Below are 14,994 nucleotides of genomic sequence, written 5' to 3'. Positions count from 1 at the left end.
TTCCTTCCTTCCTTCCTTCCTTTCTTTCTTTCTTTCTTTCTTTCTTTCTTTCTTTCTTTCTTTCTTTCTTTCTTTCTTTCTTTCTTTCTTTCTTTCTCTCTCTCTTTCTCTCTCTCTTTCTTCCTTTCTTTCTTTCTTTCTTTCTTTCTTTCTTTCTTTCTTTCTTTCTTTCTTTCTTTCTTTCTTTCTCTCTCTCTCTCTTTCTTTCTTTCTTTCTTTCTTTTTCTCTCTCTCTCTTTCTTTCTTTCTTTCATTCTCTTTCTTTCTTTCTTTCTTTCTTTCTTTCTTTCTTTCTTTCTTTCTTTCTTTCTTTCTTTCTTTCTTTCTTTCTTCCTCTCTCCCTTTCTCCTTCCCTCCCTTCCTTCCTTCCTCCCTCCCTCCCTCCCTCCTTCCTTCCTTCCTTCCTTCCTTCCTTCCTTCCTTCCTTCCTTCCTTCCTTCCTTCCTTCCTTCCTTCCTTCCTTTCTTCCTTCCTCCTTCCCTCCTTCCCTCCTTCCTTCCTCCCTTCCTCCTTCCCTCCTTCCCTCCCTCCTTCCTTCCCTCCTTCCTTCTTTCCTCCCTTCCTCCCTTCCTCCCTCCCTCCCTCCCTCCCTTCCTTCCTTCCTTCCTTCCTTCCTTCCTTCCTTCCTTCCTTCCTTCCTTCCTTCCTTCCTTCCTTCCTTCCTTCCTTCCTTCCTTCCTTCCTTCCTTCCCTTTCTTTCCGCCCCCCTCTTTTTTCTCCATATCCAGTGGTGCTCAGGTCTTACTCCTAGCTCTGTGCTCGGGGATCACTCCTGGAAGGACTTGGGGGGCCATACAGGGTGCTGAGGGTCCAACGCAGGTCAGCCATATACAAGGTGGCAGCTTGCCCATTGTACCAGCGCCTTGGCCTCTCGCTCTTTTCAGAAAACTTCCTTTCCCCGCCCATCATCCCAACCCTCCCACCCAGGGTCCTCCAGCTCTAGGCTGCGCTGCTGCTTTATGGATGAGGTCAGTGGGCGGGGCTGAGAGCCAGGATGTCCCAGAGCAGAGGTGTGACCGCCCAGGGGCGCTGGCAAGGGTCAGGCTCAGCCTGGCAGCTGTTGGGTCCCTCCTTTGCCTGCAGCCCTGTCATCCCTCCTGCTGGCTCCGGGACCCACAGCAGAACCAGGTGACCCAGCAGAAACCGAACTCCTGTCTAGAGCACAGTCCCAGTGTCTGAGGTGGTGGGGCTGCCCTGGGGGTCTTTCGGGGCTGGAGCAGGATACCCCCACCTGCACCCCCACTCTTTGCACTGCCATCTCCACTCAGTCTTTCAGTGGTTTCCATTTCTATCACATTTGAGGGCGGGGGGAGGCAGTGGGGCTTGTTCTGAATTGAATTTTTTCTCCCTTAAAATCTATGTCCAAACCCTAAGCTCTGGGGTCTATCAGTGGGACCTTATTTGGAAACACCGTCCTTGTCAATATGAGTCAGTGAAGTGGCTGGAGTTGGCTGGACCCTCATGTACCAGGAGTACAGGCGCACAGAGGGAGACAGTGTGAGACGCCCTGCAGGGGGAAGGCCACCAGCAGGGGAGGCAGATCCTGGAGCCCAGGGTGAAGGCCAGCACTGTGGCGCAGTGACAGACCACTTGCCTTACACATGGAAGGCTCTGGGTTCAACCCCTTGTACAACAAAGGAGGAGGAGGAGGAGGAGATAGAGGAGGAAGAGGAGGAGGAGGAGGACCCAGGCTTGCTCACTTCTAGCGCTGTGAGCTTGTCCTGGGTCCTTCACCTCTCCGAGCTGAATCTGCTGAATTTCCAGGAACCAGTGTGGGTCCTTGGTCTGAAGGGGACGATGAATATCATCTTTCAACTTTTGGAGGTTATGGTTTGATTCTTTTTTTTTTTAATTTTAAAAAATTATTTATTTATTTATTTATTTATTTAGCTTTCTGTGTCACACCCAGTGATGCTCAGGGGTTACTCCTGACTCTGCACTCAGGAATTACTCCTGGCAGTGCTCGGGGGGACCATATGGGATGCAGGGATCGAACCCGGGTCAGCCGTGTGCAAGGCAAATACTCTACCCGCTGTCACTCCGGCCTCCCCCCCCCCCTTTTTTTTTTTTTTGGCTTTTTGGGTCACACCCCAGAGATTCTCAGGGGTTACTCCTGGCTCCATACTCAGGAATCACTCCTGGTGGTGGTCTCTGTGTGGGATGCCGGGGATAGAACCTGGATTGGCCACGTGCAAGGCACACCCCCTACCCGCTGTACTATCATCGCTTCACGCTGGAAGTTATGGTTTGAGTGACTAGAACCTCAGGGGAGGAAGTGAAACTAAGGAAGAACGGAGCTGAACTAGGGAGGGACCTCCTGCAGGGAAGCCTGTCCAGTCTGTCCAGTGTGGGGGGGGAGGAACCCCCTCCCATGACAGAGCCAGGATTTAGCACTGAACTGCCCAATTACAAAAGCTCATTTGAAAGAAACTGTTAGCCTCGACTTTTCAATCTGATAAAAAGGTGGAGATGCGGTGAGAAGACAAGGTTTGAGGTTGTTTCTAGAGCTGACCTTTTCTTCTGAAACTTGTCACGCTTTCACATCCTCTCCTTTGTCCCATGAGTCACGGGAAGGGTAGCTGTTAGAAGGTTCTCTGAAGAAAACCCCCTATGCTGGCTTACACAAACCACTAAGGAATTCATATCCTGTCAGAGGCGGAACCAAAGTTCCATCTCTCCAGCTCTGAACCCTCAGCGGGAGCTCTCTGGGCGGGTCCCACAGGGCTGCCAACTCACCATCTCACCCTGTTTCCTCCCCTTTCTGCTTCCTCTCTGCCATACAGTGGCTCGATGTCTCAGTTTACCAGTGGGGCTTGATCCTTGGCACCTCATCTAGTCTCCTGAGCCCTGCGGGGAGTGATCCCTGAGTGCAGAGCAGGGAGTAAGCCCCGAACACAGGCAAGTGTGGGCCCTTCCCTTGACTGCAATTTTATTTTTTAAATCAGAGGTAAAAGAACAAATACTGGATGGCCTTACTTATCTGTAGTATATAGAAAACCAAAGCAATGGGGTGGGGGGAGAGAAAAAAATTAAAAGTGAAACAAAACAAAAGACTAGATGGTATCACATGGTAATTAACAAATATTGGGTTGTTCCAGCTTTCTGCTTTTATTCACTTCTTATTTAGTTCCATTGTGATCTAAAGACATATCTAGGCAGGAACTATATCCTGTGCGTTGTGTATGTTCTACTGTTGTGGGGTCTGTGGAGTGTGTCATAGTACTAAGATGTGTTGGCCCTGGATTACAAATTTGAGAAAACCTAGCAAGAGGGCCAAGTTATGGGTGGAGGGGGTGGAATGAAGCCAGGCTGGAAACAAGGACATTGGTAGAATGCCTTGGCACTTTAGGGGAGAGTCATGATAACAGTATACATCAAAACTATAAATATTAGGGGCTGGAACGATAGCACAGCGGGTAGGGCGTTTGCTTTGCACGCGGCAGACTCGGGTTCGATTCCCAGCATCCCATATGGTCCCCCGAGCACCACCAGGAGTAATTCCTGAGTGCAGAGTCAGGAGTAACCCCTGTGAATCGCCAGGTGTGACCCAAAAAGCAAAAAACAAACAAACAAAACAATAAATATTGGGGCCGAAGAATTAGTACAGGGACTAAAGTGTTTGCCTTGCATGTGGCCAGTCTTGGTTCAATTCCCAGCAGCACATCTAATTCCCTGAGCATCCCCAGGAGAGTGAATCCCGAGCACAGAGCCAGGATTTATCCCTGAGCACAGCTGGGGGTGGGCCAAATAACAAAACAGAAGCATCAACATTAACACTAGGGGTCAGAGAGATCATCTAGCAAGTAGGGTGCTTGTCTTGCATGTGGCTGACCAGAGCTCAACCCCAGTACCATATATCATCCCCTAAACCCCACTGGGAGTGATCCCTGAGCACAGAATCCAGGAGTAAGCTCTGAACACCACTGGGTATCCACCCCCCAAAAAAAAACTGGAAAAAAGTAAATATTAACACGATTGTAATAATAATGGTCTGGAGCCACAGCACAGTGGATAGGGCATTTGCCTTGCACGAGGTCGACCCAAGTTCGATTCCTCCACCCCTGTCGGAGAGCCCGGCAAGCTACCGAGAGTATCTCACCCACACAGCAGAGCCTGGCAAGCTACCCATGGCATATTCAATATGCCAAAACCGGTAACAACAAGTCTCAAAATGGAGACGTTACTGGTGCCCGCTCGAGCAAATCGATGAGCAACTGGATGACAGTGACTAAGTGACAGTGACTAAGTGACAGTGACTAAGAATTAATAATGACATTTTCTTCTGAAACTTCTTGAATCTACATGCTATGTAAGAGTGTGTTTAATCTCTGAATACTGGGATTTTCCAACTTTCTGTTATTATTCATTTCTTATTTAATTCCATTGTGATCTAAAAGCATACCTGAACAGGAATATAACACGCCCATTGTGTATGTTCTGCTCTGACGTCTGAGGATTGTGTTATAGCATTAGAATGTGTTGCTTTTTGGGTTCTTGTTCTATTGGTCTCAAACTCTGCTCGAGTGGCGGTTCCAGTTGCAGGTTATTTCCCCTCACTGGAAGTTATTTCCACGCATGAGTGTCTCAGAGATCAGTTATAAGAAATTTTAAAAGCCGTTGTTTCCCCCAGGTCCTTTGCTCCGTCCGGGTGGAGGTGAGCCAGAATCTGCGACTCTCCCTCACTTCAGCACCCTGAAGTTAAGGGAGTGTGTGCGTGTCTATTTACCTATGGAAAACAAAATTAAGGGGCTTGATATAATATAATTTTGACAATGATGTGTTAGAAAAAACACTATTACAAGCCCCCTCCCGGTCTCAGCTTTTTATACCCCATGAAACAGAAATATGATGCATCTTGAGCTGGATCATGGTTACGTGGATCCACCTATATTTAATATTTTATTGAACTTTTAAGATTTGTAGTGGGGGTAAGGGGGTGCGTCGTTCAGAGTCTGTGGGAGTGTCAGTCCGTAAATGAACTTGGTTTTATGGTCGAGCAGCCCCTAGCCAAAGCAGAGAGATGAAACACCCCTGCCCACCTGCTAAACAGATAGGAACCCTCCTAGCTTTTAGACCCAGCCCTAACCAAGGCCAGCACTGCCTGCACTTTTCACTATGCTGCTCTGTCTTTCACCACAGAGAGGCCCAGAATTAGTTTTTGTTGGGGTGACAGTGGTGGGGTCTTCCGCCAATAAAAGGCAAGCCAGCCGGAGCCAGCAAGTCAGCTCAGATGCCACCTTGCATATGTAGGGCCTGGGGTTCCCCGTCTCCAAACATTGCATAGAAAAAGGAAAGTCCTGGGGCCAGGGAGATTGTACAACGGTAGGGCGCCTGCTTTGCACACAGCTGACCTGGGTTCTAGCCCCTGAGCACCTCCAGAAGCCAGTAGTAAGCCCTGAGCACCACCAGGTGTGGCCCCCAAACCGACCAACAAACAAACAGGAAAGGAGGGCAAGAAAGGGAAAAGAAAAGAGTGCTGCAGCTTGGGAGCCTGTCCCCCAGCAACGCGCCTCTGCTCCAGCCCCACCTCTGGCGGTTTGGGCTCCCGCAAGGGGATTCTGTTCCTCCTCTTGTAAAATGGGGGGAACAGACTGAGTAAGGGCCATTGTGAGGCTCAGGTTCCATCCCCAGCACCACATGGTTCCCTGAGCAGCAGACCCACAGAGCCTAAGCACCGCTGGGTTTGACTCAGAACGCAAAGGAGAGTGAGATCTGAGCTGTGACCCTTGGGCTTTGTAATGTCCCTTTCAAGGTGCTGTGTGTGTGTGTGTATGTGTGTGTGTATGTGTGTGTGTGTGTGTGTGTGAGCATGTGTGTGAGTGTGTGTGAGATTGTGTGTGAGTGTGCAAGTGTGTTGTGGGCATGTGCAAGAGTGTGCATGGATGTATGTGTGCATGTGTGTGAGATTGTGTGTATGTTGTGAGTGTGTGTGCACAGAGTGTGTGTGCATGTGTGTATGCATATGTGTGCATATGTACGCATGTGTGTGCATGTGTGCACGTGTGTGTGTACGTGTGTGTGCATATGTCTGTCTAGCAGAAGGTAGATGAGGGAAGGGAGTGGAGGGGAGGGCAGCATGGGTGGAGATGCATAGGGTAACAGTGGTAGAGGGAAGCTGACACTCGTTGTGGAACTGATATTGCAACATTATATCCTTAAAAGTTGACTATCGGGGTTGGAGTGATAGCACAGTGAGTAGGGGCGTTTGCCTTGCACGAGGCTGACCCAGGTTTGATTCCCAGCATCCCATATGGTCCCCTGAGCACGGCCAGGGGTAAGTCCTGAGTGCAGAGCCAGGAGTGACCCCTGAGTATCGCTGGGTGTGACCCAAAAAAAAAGCAAAAAAAAGTTGACTATCAATAACTTTGTAAATCATGGTTCTTTAATAAAATAATAAATTATTTAAAAAATATTTTTAAGTGGGGGAGGAACAATCCCACTGATGTCCAGGGCTGGGCAGAGATAAAGTGAGCCACTGCCCTGCCTGGACCAGACACCCCGTCACTGAGTCAGGCTGAGGTGTTCCTGCCCTGGTGTTGGGGTGCTGAGAGATGCTGTCACCAGAGGGTGGCAAGCATGGGTCGGACCCAGGAGCCACGAGGGTCCAATCCCCTCAGGGGTGTCTGTCCTGCATCTCTGCCCTTGAGTCAGGCGACCTCACTGGTGAAATGTCAGGACCCCTCCAGGATGACTTTGGGGGTCAGGCAGGACTCCTCTGGGTCCTGGGGCCCTAGGGGAGGGGCTGGGAGTCTGCACACAGAAGAGGGGCATGCATTTCCCCTTCCTTTATCCAGGTGTGGGGCTGGGGTGCTGTCCCCTGAGAGGGGGGAAGGAGGCAGGAAGGGAGAGTGGGACGGGCGGTGAGTGGGAACGGGAGGCAGGTGCGTGCGTGGGGAGCTGCGGGTGTGTCCTGGTGTGGGACTAGAGAGTCATCTGCAGGCTGCAGCCTGCATGGAGCCTGCTAGCCCTGCTGTGGTGAGAAGTCAGGGAAGGGCAGGGGTGAGGGGAATTTTACTGTCCACCTCAGGTCCTTGTCCCGAGCACTGAGAGTGTTATTCCCTCTGCTATCAGAGGGAGTAACTATCTATCAGGCTCCGTTAAACTTCATAAAAACACTTCCCACAGCGTCAGAGCAACAGCATAGTGGTTGGGCACTTGCCTTGCCCACAGCTGACCCAGGTTCGACCCCCGCATCTAAATGGTCCTAGAAGTCATTCCTGAACTAAATGCTTGAAATTACTGTGTAATGAATAACTTTGTAAACCACAGTTTACAAATATACATTTAAATATAAATGTATATTTAAAATAATGGTTCCTGAATGCAGAATCAGGAGTAACCCCATGAATATCACTGGATGTGGCCCCAAACAAAAACAAACAAAAATAAAACAAATGTCATCTAGACAGTCTTTGGGGTGAGGGTTTACTCTTGGCCCTGCACTCAAGGATCACTCCTGACAGTGCTCAGGGGACCATATGTGGTGCTGAGGACGGAGGCCGGCTCAGCTACCGGGGAAGTAGGTGGCTGATCCCCTAGACTATCTCAGCTACCAGGAAAGTAGGTGGATGATCCCCTAGACTATCTCAGCTACTGTGGAGAAGTAGGTGGCTGATCCCCTAGACTGTCTCTCTGGTCCTCGTTTTATTCTTGTAGGCAGGAATCAAGAGGCTTAGAGAAATTAAATTAGGAGCCTGAGGCCGCTCCGGGCCTCAAAGGCCCCTCCCTGTGATGCCTCCATCTCCCAAGCCCTGCTGTGACCACAGTGGGGAGAGACGCATGACATCCCCTTCATCTCTTCTCCATTCCATCCTTTCTGTGCATTCTAGGCTGGCTGCACCGTGGACAAGCTTGCTACAGCCCTTTCCTGCCAGAGCTCACAGGTTCGGTGGAGTCCCTAAAAAAATTCAGTGTGACTGTAAGTGAATTCTCCCCTCCCAGTTTTCTTGATGTTTAAAAATACTCAAACACGTCCTCTTCCTCCTTCTTACACAGTCCCCCTGTTCATTGCCTGTAGTGAGACATTGAATCCGTGTTAGCCCCCAGCCTAAGGCCGACCGCCCTCCCAGACCACCAGGGGGCGCTGCAAAGGCAGCGAGCGCTATCCCCCTCTAGCGTAACAGGTCCCCCAGCTGTGGTCACTCTGCCCCTCCCACATGCCTGGGCACCCCCACCCAGCCTCATGCTGGTCTCTGGGTGCAGGGGACCCAACCCAGGTCCTCATGTGCAAAGTCAGCACTTAATGGCTGAGCCACATCCTGGCACAAATAATGCCAGGTCTTTTTTTAATTTTAGTTTTGTGAGTAAAATGACTTAGGGACTCCAAGGAGGGAGAGGGAGGGAGAGAAAGGGGGTTGTGATGCAGAGAATGTCGGATGGGAAGGAGCCAATGTGGGCGCTGCTGCTGCTGCTGCTGCTGCTGCAGGTCCCTCGGGGGGCGGCTTGCTGGGGGCTGACCGTGGGTCAGCACGGTGACTGAGGTCAGCGTAGGACCTGTTTTCCCTCACACAGACACAGGTCTCCCTGACCCACCTTCAGAGGCCTGGCTCCTGGGTCACTGAGGTTCAGGCTGGGACCCACTGCTGCTCTGGTCAGTTGGCCATTTCTCTGGGGGCTCCCCATCAGCTAGACGGGGAGCCCTGGCAGCCCTTGGAAAGCTGATCCCCTTTTCAGAGGAAATCACGAATCACAAAATCCCGTTAATCACCGATTTCTCAGGTGGGCTCAGTAACATCTCATTTTGTCCTTTCCCTGAGATCTTAGAAGTCTATCTCGACTCGGCCCACCTAATGATGTTGCACTGGGAGCTCTTCAGGGTCAGGGGAATGAGATCCAGCTTGTTACTGGATTTTGCATATGAATACACCATGGGAAGCTTGCAAGGCTGTCCCATGTGGGCAGGAAACTCTCAGAAGATTGCCAGTTAAGTAAGCTAAAGATATCGCCTACTTTGCGGCCGCACACTTCTGAGAGCTTGGTTTTTTTTTTTTTATTTGATTCTTTTTTTTTTTTAAATTTATTTATTTTTAATTAGAGAATCACCGTGAGGGTACAGTTACAGATTTATACACTTTTGTGCTTATACTTCCCTCATACAAAGTTTGGGAACCCATCCCTTCACCAGTGCCCATTCTCCACCACCCGTAAACCCAGTGTCCCTCCCACCCTCCCCAATCCCATCTCCCCCCCACCCCACCCTGCCACTGTGGCAAGGCATTCCCTTCTGTTTTCTCTCTCTAATTAGCTGTTGTGGTTTGCAATAAAGGTGTTGAGTGGCCGCTGTGCTCAGTCTCTAGCCCTCATTCAGCCCGCAACTCCCTTCCCCCACATGGCCTTCGACTACAATGTAGTTGGTGATCGCTTCTCTGAGTTGACCTTTCCCCGGAACGCGAGGCCAGCCTCGAAGCCATGGAGTCAACCTCCTGGTACTTATTTCTACAGTTCTTGGGTGTTAGTCTCCCACTCTGTTATTCTATATACCATAGATGAGTGCAATCTTTCTATGTCTGTCTCTCTCTTTCTGAATGAGAGCTTGGTTTTAAGTCTCTCTCTGGATGTTGGCTGTTGATGGGATTACACACACCTGGGTTCCTCTGCCGGTACCTTCATGCATGAGGCCTGTCCAAATGTGTGGAGAGGGGCCTCCAGCATGGCTGTAGCTAGGTTCCAGTGGTCTTCGGCCTCCGGGAGCTCTGCTCGGGGTGGGGAGGGAAGCTGGAGCCCATGCCCTCCAAGGGGCCCCGGGGAAGACAGCCAGGCATGCGGGCAAGAGACTCAGGGGAAGCCCTCTGCAAAACATGAGGATTTAGGGCTCCGTGGTCCAGGAATGGTGTCTGGGGGGATGTCAGAGGAGAACAGACATCGGGCTGGAGCAATAGGACAGCAGGCGGGTGCTTGCCTTGCTCGAGGCCCACACAGGTTGCATCTCTGACATCCCAGACAGTCCCCTGAGCCCAGTAGGAGTAATCCTTGAGCACAGAGCCAGGAGCAAGCCCTGAGCACCACAGGGTGTGGCTCCAAACAAAAATTACAGAGAAAGACAGATGTGGCCAGTGGGGCCAGTGGCTGTCCTGTGGGAGCTTTCCTCAAGCATTTTCTCAGGGCCCTGGGTAATTTGGGGTGAGACCTGCCTCTGCTTTTTACAGGGAAAGAAACAGAGACTCAGAGGTGTTAGGTAACTTGTCCGGGGCACACAGCTTGGAGGTGGCAGAGCCGGGGTTCCAGCGCCTGCGTGCCTGCCCCGCCCCACCGTGCAGAGACTTCCAGTGCTCCCACCTGCCGCTCAGCAGGGCAGATGGCACCAGGCCCTGCTCCTCCCAGGTCCTACAACCAGTGACCCCTGCCCCGATGATGGCAGTTACGGAGAGAGATGAAATGACCTCTCACTGGACTGTGTGACCAGAGAGAACCGGGGGAGGAGAAAGAAAGCTATGAGCTGGTGTGGAAAATGAAATGCTCGGATGGGCACCAGGGGCCTCTGGGCTGCCCACGTGATGGGAGGCAGCTTCGTCCCCACCCATTCAGCCTCTGCTACCATGCTCAGAGCTGGGGTTATAAATAGCCGGAATATAAATGCTGGGCAGGGCGAGTCCAGCCTGCTCCCCGCTGGGAAACAAGCTGGGGGGGGGAAGGGCTGGCAGACAGGAGCTTTGCGGGACAAAACCATCACCCCGGGCTGCTGCCCTGATAGAACTTGCCCTGAGCCGCCCTGGGCAGGGCCCGCCAGGAAACGCACTGAGCACCCCGCCTGCAGCATTATGGCACTGCTGGGGGATGCTTGCTCATGTCACCTGGAACGTGGTGCCAGGGGTTACAATTTCTTGTGCGCCTTTTGTGCTCCAGGCACTGGCTGGCACTTTACACACCAGATTCATCACCATCCTTCGGCCGCCGCTGATTGTCTATTTAGAGCTGCTGTGTTCAACATTTGTTTCAAGTCTCGCCTTTGTCTAGTTTGACTTCGTCTTTATATTCACCCTGTTGGTAGGTTTTTCTTACCCCATTTTTTTCAGGTGAGGAAACTGGGGTACCCAGAGATTAAGTGACTAACCCAAAGCCCCGTGGCTAGGAAGTGGCAAGTAGAGATGTGAGTTTGGGTTTCTGACTCCAGAGTCTTTGCTCTCCTGGTCACACATCCCTTTTCCAAGGAGACAGATGCAGAAGTGTGGAGGGGGGGAAGGGGAAGGGTGGGGAGAGGGAAGAAGAGGGAGAGAGGCAGGAGAGGGGAGGGAGGGGACAGAAGGGCGATAGTACAGGGGCTGGAGCCTTGCACGCGGCCAACCCAGATTCAATTCCCAGCATTTATATGGTCCCCCAAGTACCGTCAGGAGTAATTACTGAATGCAGAGCCAGGAGTAACCCCTGAGCATCTCCGGGTGTGACCCAAAAAGAAAACACACACACACACACACACACAAAGAGTGATAGTACAGTGGGTAAAGTACTTGTCTTGCACACATTCAACCAGGGTTTGATTCCTATCACCCCATATGGTCCCCTGAGCACTGCCAGGAGTGATCCCTGAGCCCAGAGCCAGGAGTAAGCCCTGAGCATCACCAGATGTGGCCCCAGGACAACTAAAATTTTTATGAAGGCCTGCGATTTACAAAGTTATTACTAATTAAGTTTTAGGCATACAGCATTCCAACACCAAGCCCACCACTAGTGTCAATTTCCCTCTGCCAATGTCCCCAGGTTCCCTCCCACCCTTAGCCTGCCTCTTTGGCAGACACATTAAAGTTGGTTGCTGTAGTTTGTTGTGGGCTCTGTGGTTTTGCTTTATCCGTGTACCACCACACCTCTATAGTCCTGATGTGCCCGAGGGCCCTGATTCTGTTACTTCTCATTTACCTTGTAGGATATCATTGGTTTGTCATTTCTCCCTTGTCACAAAGAGTTTGGGTTTATCTGGTAATAATCTCTAAACATTTTAAGACAACATTGGTATGTCCTGTTCTCTTTGCCACAAGGAGGTTAGGTATATCAGGTCACACCCATAAAAGTGCTCCCGAGTCACTCCCATTCTTTTGTCTATCTGTAACCACTTTTCTATGCTCTCTTCCCCAACCAGTTAATCAGATTTTCCCCCTAATCAGACTCTGTTAATTTGTAAGGTCAGATCTTTCTAGGACACTGAACTTGTATTGGAAGTTAATATTGCCTTTCTCCTCTCCTCGTGTCTTTTGAATAGTTTACTTTAAAGGAATGTCCTTTTTGTATGGACAAAGAAAGACAGTTGTTAATATGCTTTTGTAACATGGGATTTAATTGGCTTCAAATATTATTCACTCCCGGGCATCTTCTTTCTCGATTTAAGCCTCAGCTGCCCTTACTTCCTAGCACCCCCAAAAGCAGGGTCCCGATGAGGGACGGGACAGACCCAGGGCAAGCGGTGAGTTATGTGCTACCCTGGCATGAGATGGGCCTGGCCAAGGTGTCTAATGCTTAACTATAAGTTAAGAGCTTGGTCATGGACAAGTGCTGTCATGATCCAAAAGCAACAACGTGACTAGGGCCCTGCTAGGGATAGGAAAAATTAATCTGGCCTGGGCACTGTAGTCTGAGATCGAGATGGCCCCAGGAGAGCAATTCTACAAGCTTAATGCATCTCTTGCTGTGTCCATATAAAATGATTAATATTATGAATGCTTATATGTTAGTTGGACAAGGAGAGGAGAAACACACCCATGGGACTCTGTTCTTGGAAGGGTCTTCCTGCAGAAAGAGAATCTGTCCTAGAAGAAGCATCCTCTGAGTGAAAGAATTTTACCCCTATTGATTGTGACCACACCTATGTGTAAGCCCCAATCCCTCATGCTTGGGGATTTAACTAGGCTGTAAGAGTGGGCTGGGGGTGAGTCCCAGTGCCAGATCTGGAGAAGCCAGATCCAGATCCAGATCCAGAGGAGAAGGAGAATGAAGTAGCATGGGGGAGGAAGAAGCAGGAGGAGAATCAGAAGAGAATGGAGATGGGAATGGAATAAACTGCAACTGAGACCAACCAGCCTGGCCCTCGTTCCTTCCTTTGCTTGCCTTATCTTGCCATCAACCTCCCCGGGATGGGGAAAGTGGCTGGAGACTACCGAACACAGGCGGTGGGAGAGATAGAGAGCCACTGCCCTGTGCCCGGTGTGGTGCCCCTTCCGTTTTTGTGTGTGTTTACACACCACCTTTTCTTACTTTCCCCTCTTGACTTCTTTCCTTCCTCTCCTTCTCATGTCTATGGCCTAGAGTCAAGGGTTGTCTAAGGTCCACCCTTTGATAACTTTGCATTCACTCATCCTATTATTCTTTATATCGCAGATAAGTGAGATCGGCAGGTTATTTCTTTTTTCTTCTGATACACTTACCATGAGATCCTCCAGTTCCATCCAAGTTGCAGTAACGTGCATAATTTCATCATTTTTTGAAGCTGCATAGTATTCCATTGTGTATAAATACAGCACCTTCATTGTCCTTTCATTGGACACCTGGCTTGATTCCATATCCTAGCTACTGTACTAATTGCAGACATGGGCATGTGTTCTTCTGAAGGAATGCTTTTGTGTTCTGGGGGTAAACAGCAAAAAATGGAATTGCTGAGTCATTTTATTTTTTGGGGGGGGCCACACCTGGCAGTGTTCTGGGCTTACTCTGGACTCTCTGCTCAGGGATAAGTCTATTTTTTATTTTATTTCTTTTTTTTTATTTTTGAGTCACACACGGCGATGCACAGGGGTTACTCCTGGCTCATGCACTCAGAAATTACTCCTGGCAGTGCTCAGGGGACCATATGGGATGTTTGGAATTGAACCTGGATCGGCCGCATACAAGGCAAACACCTACCCACTGTACTATCACTCCAGCCCCTCGGGGATCACTCTTGACAGTGTTTGGGGGACCATCTTGGGGTGCCAGGCTTCGAATCCAGGTCCACTGTGTATAAAACAGGAACTCGATTAAACCTGATTCAGCCATGTTCAAGGCAAACTCCATACCCTCTGTGCTATGACTCCAGCCACAAGGTCTTTTTTGACTCATCCACCAACTGGTGGGACAGTGTCCCCTGGCTTTCAGGGCCTGAGTATGTTCCCTCCTCCTGGGGGAACTAGCCAGCAGCCTCCGCATTCACCCCATATCCCCCAGAGCAGCCCCCAGCAGAGTGCTGGGGGTCTCCTGCCAGCTTCCCGAAGGGTGGAAAGGGAGCCAGCAAGGAGGTTGATTTGCTGCTGATCCGAGCGTGGGTAAGGACAGAGGATTGACAGAGAGGCTGCTGCAGTCCCAGGCCCAGGATGTCAGAGAGGGGAGCCACACACGGAGACGGAGACAGGACCCCCCCACCCCTGCACTGCCTCCAGCCCACTCCCAGCCCACACTGCTCCCTCCAGCAGGTGTCTCAGGTGATGGCAATCCCCTCTTCACAGTGACGCCCTCGCTTCTCCTTTCCCCTGGCCCCTCACTCGGGGGCTGTGCCTCACTTGGGGTCTGCTTCCCCTGCACCCTGTTCCTGCCGAATGTCTCCATGGATGCCTGAGTAACTGCTCTAGATGCAAACAGATCCCCAGCACTACACACACACACACACACACACACACACACACACACACACACACACACACACACACACCCCAGAGCATGACATACTCCAGCTCAGAATCCTACGTGCATCGCGTGTAGCTGCAGGCTCAGTGCAAATCCTTTGCCTGGCTGAGTAGGCCTGCCTGGAACTGTCTCTGTTTCCCGTTACTCTCCTTCACTGCTTCTTTCTGCAGGGAACTATTGTCAAGATCTCAAGACTTTGGGACTGAAGCAATATAGTACAGAGGGGAGGGCATCTGCCATGCACACGGCCAACCCAGGTTTGATCCCTGGTACCCTATATAGTCCCCTGAACCCAGCTAGGGGTGATTCTTGACCGCAGAATCAGGAGTAAGCCCTGAGCACCACTGGGTCTGACACAAAAAAACAAAGATCAACAGTCTAATTGAAGTGTTGAGCATGTATCGTAAAATTCAT

The sequence above is a fragment of the Sorex araneus genome, chromosome 3 (genome assembly GCF_027595985.1).
Source record: "Sorex araneus isolate mSorAra2 chromosome 3, mSorAra2.pri, whole genome shotgun sequence".
NCBI lineage: Eukaryota > Metazoa > Chordata > Mammalia > Eulipotyphla > Soricidae > Sorex > Sorex araneus.
This window is presented reverse-complemented; position numbering follows the sequence as displayed.